Source organism: Narcine bancroftii, chromosome 3 (assembly GCF_036971445.1).
Source record: "Narcine bancroftii isolate sNarBan1 chromosome 3, sNarBan1.hap1, whole genome shotgun sequence".
In the NCBI taxonomy this organism is placed as follows: Eukaryota; Metazoa; Chordata; class Chondrichthyes; order Torpediniformes; family Narcinidae; genus Narcine; species Narcine bancroftii.
This window is the reverse complement of record NC_091471.1, coordinates 46737065-46754242: the sequence shown is the minus strand read 5'-3', so window position 1 is coordinate 46754242 and position 17178 is coordinate 46737065. Positions and strand designations below refer to the sequence as shown.

Genomic DNA, 17178 nt, shown 5'->3' with positions numbered 1-17178 from the left:
CACCGCTCAATGAATATGAATGCAATGAATATATACAAATATAAAGAAAATTCCTTAAAATGCACATTAAGCCTGGAAGAACCCCCTCCATAACTTGAGAGAAAAGAAAAGAAACAGTTGACAGAGGGGGAAAAGAAGAAGAAGGAAAAGGGGTAAGAGCTAACATCAATATTTAACACAATCAAAAAAGAAATAAAAATATTAAATTACTAATAAGGATGAAAATTAAATATTGAATATTTAATGAATAGACAAAACTATCTGAGCATTTAAATAATTAAAATAAGGCTCCCAAATATCTTTGAACATGTTATATTCATTTCTCCAGGGGTTTACATCTTTGCCTTCCATATTCCAACGATCAATCTATGAGAGAGAATTGGATTTCTATGTTACGGCTATAATTTCCTGGCTATTGCCAAAGCAATTTTAATAAATTTGGATGTACTTTTGGGGAAGTTAACATTCATGATGGCCAAATGCCCCCAAAAGGAACAAATGCAGATCAAGAAGAATTTCCACCCCATAATTGTTGTTAATATTTCCCCCAAATTTATCCAAAAGGTCTTGATTTCATGCATAACCAGGTAGAATGTATAAAAGTGCCGATATCTATGCCACATCCAAAAATCATATATTTGAGACTTATGATGGTCATGCAAGATATCTAGAATCTCCATGGAAAAATGAATCTGAATATAAATTGGGAGGCTTAAAACTACCCGATTTTAAGAAATATTATTTAGCTACACAGACTGGATTTGTTGCTTCCTTTGTTGCTTCCTTCCTGGGTAACAATTGGTTTGTGAATGGTAGGAGAAGAGATGGCAGAAGAATTTGTACATAAATGGGACTCTAAATTAATCAGGAAAAAAAAAAACAAATATTCATATATACATTTATTGAGGCATGTGTTTTATGTCTGGGACAAGATCAAACAATTTATGTGACTAACAGAGGGATTATCCTCAAAGACACTTTTATTTCAAAGTAATATAATATTCATGATTTTGGGGAACAACATTTTAAATATCTGGGGTATCACAACAGTATCAGGTATATTGAGGAATGCTACAGTCAATAAAGGCAATTTATCTTTTGAGAAACTAAAAAATAAATAATATAAATATAATAGACATTCTTCTGCTATCTCCAATTACAATAGTTTTAAAGGGATAAGTTGGACCATCAATGGCCCTACCAATGTGTATAGACATGGAGTTCTAATTCAAAAGGGGAAAATGTAGCTGAGCGCTACTGGAAAGAAGACATGTAGTGTAGTCAGGTTAAGCTCCGAGTTTTATGAGGGCTCAGGCCCAACTTTTATACTTGCACTGTTCCCGCTGTGCCCCCCCCTTGGTTGACTTCACAACATGCATAACAAAAGCAGGTTTCCTGCACATGGGTACTTTCCTGCATAACACTGCCCTTCTTCCCCACGTGCTGTCCCTGTCTGTTGGCTGTGTGGCAAGGCCAGTGCCATTTTGGGGTCACTGGCTTTTAAGCTGCACTTGCCATTCATCCACTGGTTCACTTGTTGGGGCTAGTGCCACTGCGCTGGCTGCTGGCCTTTGGCTGTGCTCGCTGCCCAGACTACTGGCTTGATTGCCACGGCAGTGAGCTGCCACATGACCCCCTCCCCAGAACTGGCTGCATTGTTCTTGTTATTGTCCTTGGTGGCTGGAGGCAAAGTCTCTGCTGCCTTCGGTAGCCTACCTCTTCAGCATGGTGCTGGTATCTCGACTGGGTGTATCGGGTTCAGATGTGCAGACTTCAGTCTGTCTATGGTGAAGACCTCCATCTTGCTTCGGACCTCCAGCTCGAACATCGCCCTGTTGCAGCTGACCCAGAATGGACCCTTGTATCGCCTCTGAAGCCATGGACATTGTGGACCCCTGTGAATGAAAACATACTGTCCTGCATGCCTTTGGGTTTGTTGGTCCTCGGATGTCCATGCCTGGAAGGTAGAATCAGGGCCCGGTTTCTGAATCTTTCCCTTAACCTGCTGAGGAACACTGCAGAGTCATCCTCCTGTCCACCTGGGGATGGTATGAATTCTCCTGGGACTACCAGTGGAGCTCCATAGATGAGTTTGACCGAAGAGGTGTTGAGGTCCTCCTTAGGTGCTATGCGGATGCCCAACAGCGCCCATGGTAGCTTGTCTATCCAGTTTGGTCCTTGGAGTATGGTCATGAACGTGGTTTTGAGGTGCCTGTGGAAGTGCTCCACCAACCCATTTGGGCAACCCACAGGCTGGCGAGGTCAGACCAATGTGACAGATTATGTTATATTTTATAGATATGTTTTAAAGGAGGTAAATTGTTGAAGTTTTTTTTAGCGTAGGTCACAAACAAACACTTTAAAACAGATCTCATTTAAAATGTCAGAGCTCTGATCAAGCCAGACAGTCCAGGCTCCGAGTGCCTTTGCAAAATCTTCGAAGACCGCCTATAAGTACTTCACAAGTAGGTGTTTATTGGACATGCTGTGGAGTGATGGATTATTGTTTTGGAAAGCAACAGATGAATGAACTCAGAAGATTAGGTCGGGTGCCGCAGTTTGTCTGAGTGCACAGTACTTTTCTAAGAGGGTCATGTGGTTTTCTCTGAGTGAGTGAGTGTGTGTGAGAGAGAGAGAGAATTCAGTTCTACAGTCCAGCAGTTGAGACTGGACAGGACAAGCTGGCAAGCTTGTGGAAAAACCCCATTTTGAAGGCGGGTTGTGAGTTCTTCATTCAGTTTGGTCAAAGCCCTTGTGATCCATACAAGAGGAGATGGATGGCTGCATAATGTTTCACTTAAAATAAGGGAATCACAAAGGAACTCTGTGGTGATTAGAAGGAATCAGTTGTGGGTGTCCAACGAGCAAAAAATCTCTCTCTGAAAACCAACAAGAACCTTCCTGAGTGGTAACCATTTACCTTTTAAGCACCAAACCTGGTGAAATTCATTAGTGTTAAATTCTGTGCACAGTATAAGAATTGCCTGCAACCATTGAACTTGCAGGAGTGAGAAGTGAGATTGGACTGTGAATTAAAGAACATTTGTGAACTTATATACACATCACATATACGCGCTTAGAATTAGAAGGGAGTTAAGTTAATAGTAATAAGTTAAAGTATGATCTGTTTTCATGTTTAAAGAAAATTAAAAGTAATTTCTGTTTCAGTAATCATTTGTTTTGGTGAATTTCTATTGCTGATGGGTTTTGGGGTCCTCTGGAATGGAGATGAACTGGGCCCCTCTGTTGGATGTGATGTGGGATGGTAACCTGAACCGGTCCACCCAGGAGGAGATGAGGGCCCTGGCACATGAGGTTGTGCTTGTGTCTGCCAGTGGGACTTCCTCTGACCACTTGGTGAAGCAGTCGACCATCGTGAACAGATAGCAGAAATCCTGGGATACCGGCAAGGGTCCTACTATGTCCTCATGGGTGTGGTTGAACCTTCGTTCTGTGGGCTCAAACTGTTGAGATAGGATCTTGGTGTGCTGCTGTACCTTGGTTGTTTGGCACCATGTGCACACCTTCACCCACCCGCTAACCTGTTTCTGTAATCCATGCCACATGTATTTGCTGGCCACCAGCCAGACCATGGTCCTGATGGATGAGTGAGCGAGTCCGTGGATGGAGTCAAAAACCTGTCATCTCCAAGCCACTAGGACAATGAGTACGACCTGACCGATGGCCACGTTGTACAGGAGGGTGGTGTTACCTGTGCCAACTGGGATGTCCTGTAGCTGCAGTCCCGATATGACTGTCCTGTATTGGAGCATCTCCTTGTCTTTCTGGTGCACCTCCGCCAGTGCTATGAATTCCACTCCTCTTGGTAGCACGTGGATACTTTGCCTGGACAATGCATCGGTCACCACGCTGTCCTTGCCAGAGACATGCCTTACATCTGTGGTGTACTCCGAGATGTAAGACAAGTAACATTGTGGGTGGGCCAACTAGGGGTCCGAGATCTTAGCTAAGGTGAAAGTCAGGGACTTGTGATCTGTGAAAGCCATGAAGGACCTGCCCTCTAGGATCTTGCTGAAATGGTGGGTGGCTAAGGACAGCACCAGTAGCTCTCTGTCTGAAGCACTGTACTTCAGTTCTCTAGGCCGCAGATGTTTTCTGAAGAAAGCCAATGGATACCAACTTCCTTTAATCTGCTGCTCCAGAACTCCGGCGATCGCCGTTCCTGAGGCATCCACCATCAGGACGGTTGGAGAGACTGACAAGGAATGTGCCAGGAGAGCGGCATCCACCAGGGCTTTCTTGGCCTTCACAAAAGCTGCTACTCACTCCTCATCCCAGGTGATGACCTTCACCTTGCCTGCCATCTTGGCGAACAAGGGCTGCATGAGGCAGCCATGGGCAGCTGAGGGGATGAACCTGTGATGGAAATTGATCATCCCCACAAATTCCTGTAGTCCCTTTGTCACCTTAGGTCTGTGGAACTTCCAGATGGCCTCCACTTTACTGGGTAGTGGTGTGGCTCCTTCCCTGGTTATTTTGTGGCCCAGGAAGTCAATGGCTTCCAATCTGAACTGACATTTGGCTGGGTTGATCGTCAGGCCAAACTCACTCAGTTGGGTGTAGAGCTTATGGAGGTGTGCCATATTCTCTTGTTGGTTCCTGCTTGCCACCAGGATGTTGTCCAGGTACATGACAGTACTGTCCAGGTCTCGGCCTACTGAGTCCATGAGTTGCTGGAAGGTATGTGCAGCGTTCTTTAGCCCGAACGGCATTTGGAGGAATACAAACAGGCTGAATAGGGTGATAATAGTGGTCTTGGGGATATCATCTGATGATATCCCCGCATGAGGTCCAGCTTGGAGAAGATCCTTGCCTCGTGCAGGTTAGCCACGAAGTCCTGGATGTCTGGCACGGGGTATCAATCTGGTGTTAAGGCCTTGCTGAACCGGCAGTAGTCACTGCATGGTCGCCAGCCCAAAGTTTCTTTGGGTACCATGTACAGGGGAGAAGCCTCTCCGACCACCGTATGATGCCGAGCTCCTCCAGCTTCCTGAATACCTCCTTCACCAGCTGGTGCTTCTCCAGAGGAAGGTGTCTTGCTCTTGCGTGGAGTGGTGGGCCCTGGGTCAGGATGTGGCGCTGTACTCCACATCAGGGCATCACTGTGGTGAATTGGGGGTTGAGCACTGCAGGGAACTCAGCCAGGAGCCGGGCATACTCTTTGTTTGATCTCTGTATGGAGTCCAGGTGGAGTGCTGGGAGCCTGGTGTCTTTGAGGGGGAGGGTTTGAAAAGTCTTAGCATGGACCAATCTCCTTCCCTTGAGATCCACTATGCAAGAAGTCTGCCCTGAGAAGCAAGTGTTCCATTGGAGCCAACGTGAACACCCATGAGAAGAAGCTGCCTTGCGGGTACCATAGGTCTGAATCGTGCTGTTGTTGGCTGCCCTCAGTGTGGGGCCCAACTGTCTGTTCCTGGTGTCCTGTCCCGATAGACGCGGAACGCTGACCTCTTCTATGTCCACAAGAAAGTGTAATCTGGACTGGTGGTCCCAAACTTACAGGAGGCTGACTTGGTTGCTAGCTGTCATGGCCATTAGCAACGGCTGGGCCTGATGTTAACCAGAAATGTGCATGGCAGCCTGTACCGGCGGGGTTCAATGCCCTATCTCTGGTGCTCTCTCGGTAAAAGGTGGATGCAGGTGGGAGGGTAGAAGCAAAAAAAAGCGGAGAAGTTGTAGGGGAGAGGGAAGAGAGCTAAGAAGAAAACTTACCTGATAGAAGTTATGGGTCTGGCTGTGGGGTTTAGTGATGACCCCGATGGATGCCGAGCACTCTCTCTTCTATTTCCACAGACGACTTTCCGTGGGCTTTTGAAATCTGCGTCTGCCAGGTGCAGTTGATGTCCTCGGGCAGTTGCTCCAGGAATACCTGCTCAAACATAATGATGGGCTCATATTTGCTCAGGAAGGCCAGCATCTCGTTCATGAGGGCTGACAGGGGCCTGACCCCTTGCCCATCCAAGTGGAGCAGACGTGCCTCTCTCTCACCTATGAGAGCCTGAAGGTCTGGATCAGCAAGTCCTTGAAGGCAGTGTACGCGCCTTCTGATGGGGGCTCCTGGATGAAGTTTGCCACCTGGCTGTGTCCTGGTCCAGGGCGAACACTGGACCATGTGATAGTACTGGATGCATTTTGCTGTGATCTACTGGATCTGGAACTGTGCCTCAGCCTGGTCAAATCACAGGCATGGTTGATTCGTCCAGAAGATCAGCAGTCTGAGAGTGACTGCATTGACTGCTGCCTGTTTGCTCATTGTTGGGTTTAGATGCCGTCACCAATTGTAGCTGCGTGCTACTCGAAAGAGGACACGCACACACACATGTAGTGTAGTCAGGTTAAGCTCTGAGTTTTATTAAGGCTCAGGCCTGACTTCACAACATGCACAACAAAAACAGGTTTCCTGCAGGTGGGTACTTTTCTGCATAATAATACCCTTCTTTCCTGCGTGCTGTCCCTGTCTGTTGGCTGTGCAGCAAGGCCAACACCATTTTGGGGCTGCTGGCCTTTAAGCTGCTCTTGCTGTTCACCCACCAGTTCACTTGTTGGGGCCAGTGCCACTGTGTGGGCTGCTGGCCTTTGGTTGCACTCACCACCCACAGTGCCAGCTCCGTCGCTTTGGCAACGGGCCTTCACAAATGCAACTAAATTTATTCCTATTATGTATTTCCTGCTCCAAGACCAAAACCCCAAATGGATTATGTGGAGCTCAGGAGAAATGGGAATAAGATTTGGGAATTGTAATGGATAAACTTATGTTTGTGACTGCTCTTATTAATTCAAGATAGAAAATGATACATTTTGATTTTTTTTTTACATCAACTATATCTCACACCTCAAAAATCGGAAATCTCAAATACCTAAATTAATGTTATTCAAACTTTATCAACTGTTTTCCTGATGGTGTTGATGGGGAAAAGGTTTACAAATTTAATCTATGATCCTGCATGTATTATTGGAGCACGTTTACCATTTGTATTACCTTTGCAACCAGCAGCCAATGGTGTAAAGGGGAACATAGAAATTAATATTGTTACCTGTTTATTTATTTGGTGTTAAGATTCAGCCCATAGTAAAGATAGTTCTTTTGAAAAGGTGCAGTACAAGTGCTGGAGAAACTTAGCAGGTCACACTGCATCTAGAGAAAGGAAAAGGCAGTTGACATTTTGGGCCTGAGCCCTTCATCAGGAAGGTTGAAAATCAGGTAGATCCCACAATAAAAAGAAGGGAAGGGGGAGGATAACAAAAACAGGTTTCCTGCAGGTGAGTACTTTTCTGCATAATAATACCCTTCTTGCCTGCGTGCTGTCCCTGTCTGTTGGCTGTGCAGCAAGGCCAACACCATTTTGGGGCTGCTGGCCTTTAAGCTGCTCTTGCTGTTCACCCACCAGTTCACTTGTTGGGGCCAGTGCCACTGTGTGGGCTGCTGGCCTTTGGTTGCACTCACCACCCACAGTGCCAGCTGTAAAAGGTGGATACAGGTGGGAGGGTAGAAGCGAAAAAAAGCTGAGAAGTTGTAGGGGAGAGGGAAGAGAGCTAAGAAGAAAACTTACCTGGTAGAAGTTATGTGATGAGGTGGAAACTAGATAGTGGGTAGGTGACAAGGTTAAGTGACAAGAAAAGGCTAAGGGATGAGGTGGAACCCAAGCAATGGTTAAATGGATTGTGCAAAACTGGTAACTATTCTCACTGACTGTCCATAAGATATAGAAGTAGATTTGGGCCATTTAGTGCATTGAGTTTGCTCCATCATTCAAATCATGGCTGATGTATTTTTCCTCTCAACCCTATTCTTCTGCCTTCTCCTCATAACCTTTGACACTCTTACTGATCAAGAACCTATCATCTTCCTCTTTAAATATACCCAACAACTTGATCCTCCACAGCCATCTGTGGCAATGAATTCCATAGGTTCACCATTCTCTAGCTGAAGAAATTTCCCGCATCTCTTTTATTTTGAGGCTATGCCCTTTGATCCAAGACTCTCCCACTACTGGGAATATCTTCTCCATGACATTTGAATCCTTTAGTTTTTTTTGGTCATCTGAGAAATCCTCCAAAGATGAGGAAAATGGGGATTCAACAATGTCACCAGGATTTCAATATGTATTTTTTTTAACTTCTAACCACACAGACATTTTACCAATGTCCCACTTGTGGGCAAGACTTAATGGGGATTGGCCTTCAAAAACCTCTGAACACAGTTTAAAATTCCTGTGAGTAATGGATCACATGATCTTCAAATATAACGTTGTTTCTTTCTATTCCTTACCCATAACTTTGTGAGTCCACCTTCTTCATAACAGGAAAGGTGTTGGCTGATAAGGATTGTCACCATCACCATCACAAAGTCAATTTAGAGTGGTCAATAAGTACCACTCTCACTAATGGAAACCATATCCTGGGAATTAATTTTAAAATATAAACAGGAAGTGATGTCTGCTCATAATCAGTGGGCGTACTGAAAGAAATGAGAGATAAGGATTACTATCCAAATGCATCAGCCTTAACTGGGACAAGTAAGAAGCAGATTTTAAAAAGAAGATGGTAGGTAAAGGGAGATTTATATTTGGTACCATAAAAAATATACATGCCAGTATCAGTTATTGTTAGATGTCTCTGTGGAGAAGTGTTTAGGGAGTTTGTGCTTCTCCAATCAGTTTGTGCCAGACTTCATATCTTCTAGTGGCAGGAACTGGGTGACATCACCATTGATTTCAAGAGCCATTTGAGTCACTTCCTGCTTTATCAGTGTCTAATTGTGGTCCTAACTTTCTCATTCACAGTGTAATGGACCTTTGAAATGTTCTATTCTGTGAGTATTAACCCACCCCTCTCTACTCCCCTCTAAGCTATCCCAAAAAGAAAAAGAAAGAAGAGATCACAAAACATAAAACTGTTTGCCATGGTTCGTAGCAACGCCATCAATGCATGAGAAGAAAATTAATAATTCAACCCCATATATTCCAAATACAGGCTCCAAATTTTAACAAAAAAAGAATAATTATTACATAAATTATATGTTATCTTTCCTAGTGGAATACAAGATCTCATTTCCAAATGCCATTGCTGAAAACTCAAATTATTATCATTCTTCCAAGTAATTGCCAAACATTTTCTAGCCACAGCTAGAGCCAATCTCAAAAAAGCAATTTGAAATTTATTGAATTTTAACTTCAAACTCAACTTCAAGCTGGATGTCAACAAAGAAAGCTCCATAACCCCTATTGAAAGAGACCCCCACATAGGGGGGTCTGAGGTGAGGAGAACTCTATACAAGGTGAACCTATACAAGTTGGTAGAACCATACAACATACTTGGTCAGTTACTGAAGGACTGTGCAGACCAATTGATGGAGGTCTTCATGGACATCTTTAACATCTCACTGCAGCAGTGCATCGATTGTACAGGGTTCAAGACAGCCAAAATCATCCTGGTACCCAAGAGGGCGCCAATAATAGGCCTCAATGACTACTGCCCTGTTGCACTGATCTCCACCATTATGAAATGCTTTAAGCGTCTGATAATGGAACACATCAAAGCACACCTCTCAGAGATGCTGGACCTATTTAAATTCACTTATAGAAGAAACCATTCCACAGATAATACTATTGCCTTTTCCCTTCACTCCATCCTGACTCACCTGGAGAACGAGGCCTCATATGCCAGGCCGCTGTTCAGCATTTAATATGATCATTGCCCTGAAGCTGTCCTGGCTGGGACTCAACACCCCTCTTTGTAACTGGATTCTGGACTTCCTTACAGAAACACCACAGTCCATCAGGGTTGGTAGCAAAACATCAAGCACCATCACACTAGGCATTGGCGCACCTTAGAGCTGTGTGCTTAGCCCTCTCCTTTTCATGCTACTGACCCATGACTGCATCACTAGATCCAGCACCAACAATATCATCAAGTTTGCAGATGACACAAAGTAGTTAGCCACATCAGCAACAACGATGAGTTGCACTACAGAGAGGAGGTTGAATATCTCATAAAATGGTGTGAGAGTAAAAAGCTGAGTCTCAACATGGATAAGATGAAGGAGATGATTGTGGACTTCAGGTGGACCAGGAATGACCACCCTCCACTATACATCAACAACTCTGTAGTAGAGCGACTGGAGAGGGCTAAATTCCTTGGAGTTCAATTAAATAGTGATCTAATGTGGACACTCAACATCTCCTCACTTGTCAGGAAGGTGCCACAGTGACTGCACTTCCTGAGAAGACCAAAGTGGGCAAGGCTACCGGCCACCATTATGTTAAACTTCTATAGAAGTTCTATCGAGGGCATCCTTGCTGGCTGTATCACAGGGTGGTGCTGTTGCAGCAAAGAAATGGATTGGAGGTCAATTCACAGGACAATAAGAATAGTAGAGAGGATCAATGGAGTATTCCCCCCCCCCCCCCCCCACACCCCCCACACTCCATTGACATGATATACCGGGATTGTTTCTGCAGAGGGTACACAAAATCATTGAGGACCCCTTCCTCCATGCACACAGCATCTTTAAGCTGCTGCTGTCAGGAAAGAGATAGAGGAGTATCAGACCCAGCACCACCAGGCTGAGAAACAGCTTCTTCCCATAGGGAATGAGGAGGCTGCATGATGAAAGGAACTGCTCACACTAATTAGCCAAGACCATGAAACAATATTTATTTATTTAATGGTACTTGTCTTGTGTGTATATATATATATATATATATATATATATATATTGTTTGTAGGTGTGTTTTGCACCAAGGACTGGAGAATGCTATTTCATCAGTTTGTACTTGAATTGACAATTTGGCAGCACAAGCTTCAATTTAGCATTGCTCTCAGATTTATGTCACAAACTGACACTTTGCCTGCTTCTGGAAGATATTAGTGTTGCACACTTACCAACAGGGTGGCACAATTCTGCAAAACAAATAAAATATTACAGCACAGAAACAGGCCGCTTTTGCCCTTCAAATCCGTGCTGAACCATTTTTTTTTTGCCTAGTCCCACTGACCTGCACCCAGTTCATAGACCTCCATACCTCTCCCATCCATGTATCTGTCCAAATTTTTCTTAAAATTTAAAATTGAGCCTGCTTTCACCACTTCAGTTGGCAGGTCGTTCCACAGTCTCCCACGACATTCTGTGTGAAGAAGCCCCCTAAACATTTCCCCTTTCACTCTTAACCATGTCCTCTGGTTTGTACCTCTCATTCCCTCAGTGGAAAAAGCCTATCTACAAATGGAACAAGGAGCTGAATTTTGGGCCAATCCGCTCATTGTATCAAAGTTACCTGTCCACTGTACTTGTAGGAAGCATTTTTTTAATAATTAAAAGAAAAGTAAATACATTCTCAATCTGTCTGTAATACAAGAAGGTAATCAGGACTAGATTTAAAAACATTGCGGTTTATATGGGGTCTTTCACAAGCTTGAGCCATCCGAAGACTCTAGGAATTATGTAGCTGCAGTTTTGAAATATTATCATTGTTGCAAATCATGAACACAGCTGACAGTTTTCACATGCTAAGATCTTATAACCAGCAAAATGTGGATGATCAAGATTATTGCCTTCATAGTTCACATAATCCAATGGTATTTTAACATCTTCTTTGGCTTGGCTTCACGGACGAAGATTTATGGAGGGGTAATGTCCACGTCAGCTGCAGGCTCGTTTATGGCTGACAAGTCCGATGCGGGACAGGCAGACACGGTTGCAGCGTTTGCAAGGGGAAATTGGTTGGTTGGGGTTGGGTGTTGGGTTTTTCCTCTTTTGTCTTTTGTCAGTGAGGTGGGCTCTGCGGTCTTCTTCAAAGGAGGTTGCTGCCCGCCGAACTGTGAGGCGCCAAGATGCACGGTTTGAGGCGATATCAGCCCAATGGCGGTGTTCAATGTGGCAGGCACCAAGAGATTTCTTTAGGCAGTTCTTGTACCTCTTCTTTGGTGCACCTCTGTCTTGGTGGCCAGTGGAGAGCTCGCCATATAACACGATCTTGGGAAGGCGATGGTCCTCCATTCTGGAGACGTGACTGACCCAGTGCAGTTTGATCTTCAGCAGCGTGGATTCGATGCTGTCGACCTCTGCCATCTCAAGTACTTCGATGTTGGAGATGAAGTCGCTCCAATGAATGTTGAGGATGGAGCAGAGACAACGCTGGTGGAAGCGTTCTAGGAGCCGTAGGTGATGCCGGTAGAGGCCCCATGATTCGGAGCCGAACAGAAGTGTGGGTATGACAACGGCTCTGTATACGCTAATCTTTGTGAGGTTTTTCAGTTGGTTGTTTTTCCAGACTCTTTTGTGTAGTCTTTCAAAGGCGCTATTTGCCTTGGCGAGTCTGTTGTCTATCTCGTTGTCGATCCTTGCACCCGATGAAATGGTGCAGCCGAGATAGGTAAACTGGTTGACCGTTTTGAGTTTTGTGTGCCCGATGGAGATGTGGGGGGGCTGGTAGTCATGGTGGGGAGCTGGCTGATGGAGGACCTCAGTTTTCTTCTGGCTGACTTCCAGGCCAAACATTTTGGCAGTTTCCGCAAAACAGGACGTCAAGCGCTGAAGAGTTGGCTCTGAATGGGCAACTAAAGCGGCATCGTCTGCAAAGAGTAGTTCATGGACAAGTTGCTCTTGTGTCTTGGTGTGAGCTTGCAGGCTCACATATGACTTGGCAAACATGGTATTGTTTAACGTCTCATCTGAAAGTCTGCAACTTTGAAATTGCAGAATGATAATAATATTAATAATGAGATTATTGTCTTACATATAAATAAAATGTACATAATAATGGAAAAAGATAAGTCTTGTCCTCAGGTTGAGATTCTAAATTGCTCCCTAATAGTCTGAATAAGCCTGGATTGATCTTGGAAGTTAAGCAGGCACAGGCATGATCAGTAGTTGGAGGGAAGACCGCCTAGGAACACCAGGTGCTGTAGGTTTCTGTAAAGGGTGCTTGGCAAAGTGGTGACTATCTTTCTTCATTACAGTAGACAAAAGTTAAAGAATTTCAAGTATTTTACATTTAAATTGTAGTATTATGTGACAATAATGGTACCTTTACCTTTAAATTGGAGTAAGGTGAATTTTGATAGTGTGATGGATTATATCATATTTTACATTATATCTAGATATGTTTTCGAAGGAGATAGATTATGGTAGTAGTGTAGGTCACAAACAAACACAAACACTTCACAAAATGGATCTCAGTTAAAATGCAAGAGCTTTGCTGAAAGCCAGTCATGCAAACACCGAGAACCTTTGCAAAGACAATAAAACAAGGAGACTGCTTTGCTAAAGAATTTCAAAAGCAGGTGTAAATGGATTATTGTTTTGAAAGCAACAGATGAACGGACCGAGAAGTTTGGATTTGGTTCCGCAATCTGTCTGGATGCAGTTTGCTGTTCTAAAAAGGTCATGTGTTTTAGCAAGCAGAGAGAGTTCGAGGAGACCAAACAGGCTTTCTCTAAGAGAGAGAGAGGGAACTGGTTTCTGTAGTCATGGTAAGCTGGCAGCTTGTTGAAACCCTGTTTTGAAGATGGGTTGTGAGTTCTGCGTTCAGCCTGTTGAAAACCCTTGTGGTTCATACAAGAGGAAATGGCTGGCTAGAGTGTTTTACCTGAAATAAGGGAAACAAAAGGAACTCTGTGGTGACCTGCAGAAGAAAAGGTTATCATATGGAAAACTCTGATGGGGTAAATTTCTTTGGCAAGACGCTGAAGTGGCTGATCAGAGGGAATCCTTTTGTGTGTGTCCAATGAGCAACAAATCTATCTCTGAAACTGACAAGAACCTTCCTGAACAGTAGGTTTAAGTACCAGAGCATGGTAAAAATTCATAAATGTTAAATTCTGTGCACAATATAAGAAATGCCTGATACTGGTGAACTTGGAGGAGTGAAAAGTGAGATTGGACTGTGAATCAACCTTTCTGAACTTATACACATTACATACACTTGTGCTTAGATTTAGAAGGGGATTAAGCTAGGTTAAATTAAGTTAATAGTATTAAGTTACAGTTTCATCCTATTTTTATGTTTAAAGAAAATTAAAAATGTCTTTTGTTTAAGTAACCATTTGTCTTGGTGAATTTCTATTGCTGCTGGGTTTTGGGGTCCTCTGGGGCCTTAACAGTATCAGAAAGGATCTTACAAATTTGGAATACAACGGCTTGTTTTCTGGCAAATATGTGCTTGGTAAGTGGGAAGCCTTCGAAGATGACATTTTGAGAGTACAATTTGTTTGTTTCTGTCAGAATTAAAGGTATTTAATCATAAATTGGAACAATTTGATTCATACTGAGAAAAATGGTTTAACTACATAATACTTCATAGGCTTGACCTTCTTACAAATCAATGATTATGTTTTTTTTAAATCACTCCCTACTTGTACAGTCATAGTTTTTTTTTGTTTTGTCTTTCCTCTTCTCTCTATAAGTGTATAGCTTAGATAAATATGTGAAAAATCATGGCAAATATGAATATATGATATATATGCATACTATCTGAGATGCATCCTATGGAAATGTTTGTTTAAACTTCATTAAAAACAAACAAACAAACAAATAAAGGTAAGACTGACAGATTTCAGGAAACCAAGAGATATTGAGGCCCTGGTTAAGAAGAAAAAGGAGGCGCATAGCAGGTCTAGGCAGCAAGGAACAAATGAGTTACTTGAGGAGTGTAAGAAATGCAAGAAAACACTTAACAAAGAAATCAGGAGGGCTAAAGGAAGGCATGAGGATGCTCTGGCAGATAAGCTGAAGGAAACTCCCAAGGGCTTTATTGGATATATTAAGAGCAAACTGATAGCAATGGACAGAATTGATTCTATGGAAGACCAAAATAATCATCGATGCGTGGAACCAAAAGAAATGGGGGAGATCTTAAAATGATTTTTTTTTTGCATCTGTAATTGCTCAAGAGTCAGATACAGAGTCTATGGAGGTGAGCCAAAACAGCAGTGAGGTCACGGAGCCTATACAGATTACTGAGTAGGAGGTGTTTGCTGTCTTGAGGCAAATAAAAGTTTGACAAGATAGTCCTTCAGAGAAGCAGGTGCAAAAATTGCAGAGGCTTTAGCAGAAATATTTAAAATGTTCTTAGCCATGGGTGAGGTGACAGAGAATTGGAGGAAAATTAATGTTGTTTCATTGTCTAAGAATAATCCATGAAATTATAGGCAGATGAGACCAACATCAGTAGTGGGTAAATTATTTGAAGTTATCTTAAGAGACCGAATACACAAGCAATTTGATAATCAACATGGGTTTGTGTGCGATAGGTCATATCTAACCACTTTAGAGTTTTTCAAGGAAAAAGACTGTCAACAAAGACTTTTACCAAGTCAGGCTTTTGGCAAGGTGCCATGTAGGAGATTAGTGAAGAAGGTTCAGTCCGTGTCCAGGAGGAGGTAATGAATTAGGTTAGAAATTGGCTTTGCAGGAGAAGATGGAGAGTGGTAGTAGATGATCGCCTCTCTGACTTGAGGTGGTGTGCCTGAGGGATCGGTACTAGGTCCATTGTTGTTTGTCCACAATATGGATAATAATGTGGTAAGCTGGATTGGCAAGTTGCAGATGACACCAAAACTGTGGTGAAGTGGACAGGGAGGAAGGTTCAATTTGTGAGTGGCCTCAATCTGATGGGAAGAGGTGTAGTCCAGGTAAGTGTCAGAATCAGTAGCTTTATAAAAGATGTCAGTAGATGATCCAAAATGGACCAAGTGAATTTGAGTGCAATGTGGAAGTTGATAAAATTGGTGAGCTCACTGTGGGTGCAGAATGCAACACCACACACAATTGTCAATGTAGTGCCACAGTAAGCTTGCCAAAATATATATTTTTGGGGAAGAAATCAGTAGTAGCTTTTATTTTCTAAATTCTTTCTCAGGATGGTTAGATTGGGTTTGTTTCCCATTCCTACTTACCCCAAAATAAGGTGGTCTATTTTAATTTTAGAAAATCGATTCACAAGTGACATACTAATAGCTTTAAGATCACTATGACTGAGGAAAGCCTTTCATTTAAAGATTTTTTATGTAAATAATACACAGAGTTCAAATTGCCATTATGGTAGGAACCAAAATCACAGCCTTTGGATTATTAATTCCACTTTCTGAATAACTAATTACTGTTAGTAATGAATTACTAATATTTAGAAGCCTGTTCTCACTTCCAAAGAGAAATCTTTTCTTTTTCCGGAAATAATTTAAACATGTTTGTAAATTTTGGACGCTTTTTTGAGATAAGAAGAATTTCCAACATTACTATATTCAACGCTGCTGTGGGTTCATTCACAAATACACGCGCACAAATGCTGACTGCTGTGAAGGTTCAAAGAAATAGTGGTGGGGGGTTGGGGAACTGTGAAAAATTTCCTCATAATTAATAAATGAAAAGTGTTGCTACTGCGAATCAATAGAGTTGTTAGGAAGAATTGATTGAACTGGAATCCTCTCTTTTTTTTTGCTTTCTCCATGTTAGGTTGTGTCCATTCAGAACAAAGACTCCCAGGGGTGTCATCAGGTTGATAGGCACTCAGGAGTCCAAGTCAAGAAGAAAAAAAATAGAAGAGTAATTAATTTTCATCAAAAGAAGTGACATCTAATTCCATTTCTGCATGAAAATGTCAGCACTGTACTGCTCTTCCACTGTTAATATTTATTTGTTCTTTGATGTTCTGTGAAATGCCAGGACTGCTAGTGTGCTCAGAGGAATTATCTCCCAGTCATACACACTTTTAAGGTGGAATAGAGAAACCAAAGTAAAAATTATTTAACAGAAATGCAAACAATGGGAATTAACAGGTCAAACTTATAGAATACTTCAAAATTCTCATTTCATCTTCTTCTTAGGATATTCTATCGGCATTGAGGATGGCTTACTTTCATGCTAATTCCGAGGTGACCGATGGGGCCAATGTGGAACCCTCAGACTCCACCACAATGGGACAGGCATGGGCGCGGAGGGATTTGAGAGGCAGTCTGATCTTGCTGCAAAAGGCCTCTCTGTGCTCCTGATGTATGGACTTGAAACTCAAATGGCATCTTTCTTTGCTCGGTATGGTTTTGAGCAGTTATCCCCAAAAACCAGTGGAAATGTGTGTTTTTATGAAGATTTTGAGCACAAAAGAGAGAGTCTACTTCTATAATTCTGTGCATGGCAACAATTTGGGAATGTTGACTTGG

General features: G+C 42.8%; 1 long non-coding RNA gene across 1 annotated transcript in view; it reads left to right on the top strand.

The window, feature by feature from the left end:
* Positions 1 to 17178, top strand: part of LOC138756095 (uncharacterized) — a 22178-nt gene extending 5000 nt beyond the window's left edge. The window contains exon 3 of the long non-coding RNA XR_011352742.1: positions 16846 to 17178. This is a non-coding gene — a long non-coding RNA (uncharacterized lncRNA). The remainder of the gene's footprint in view (positions 1 to 16845) is intronic.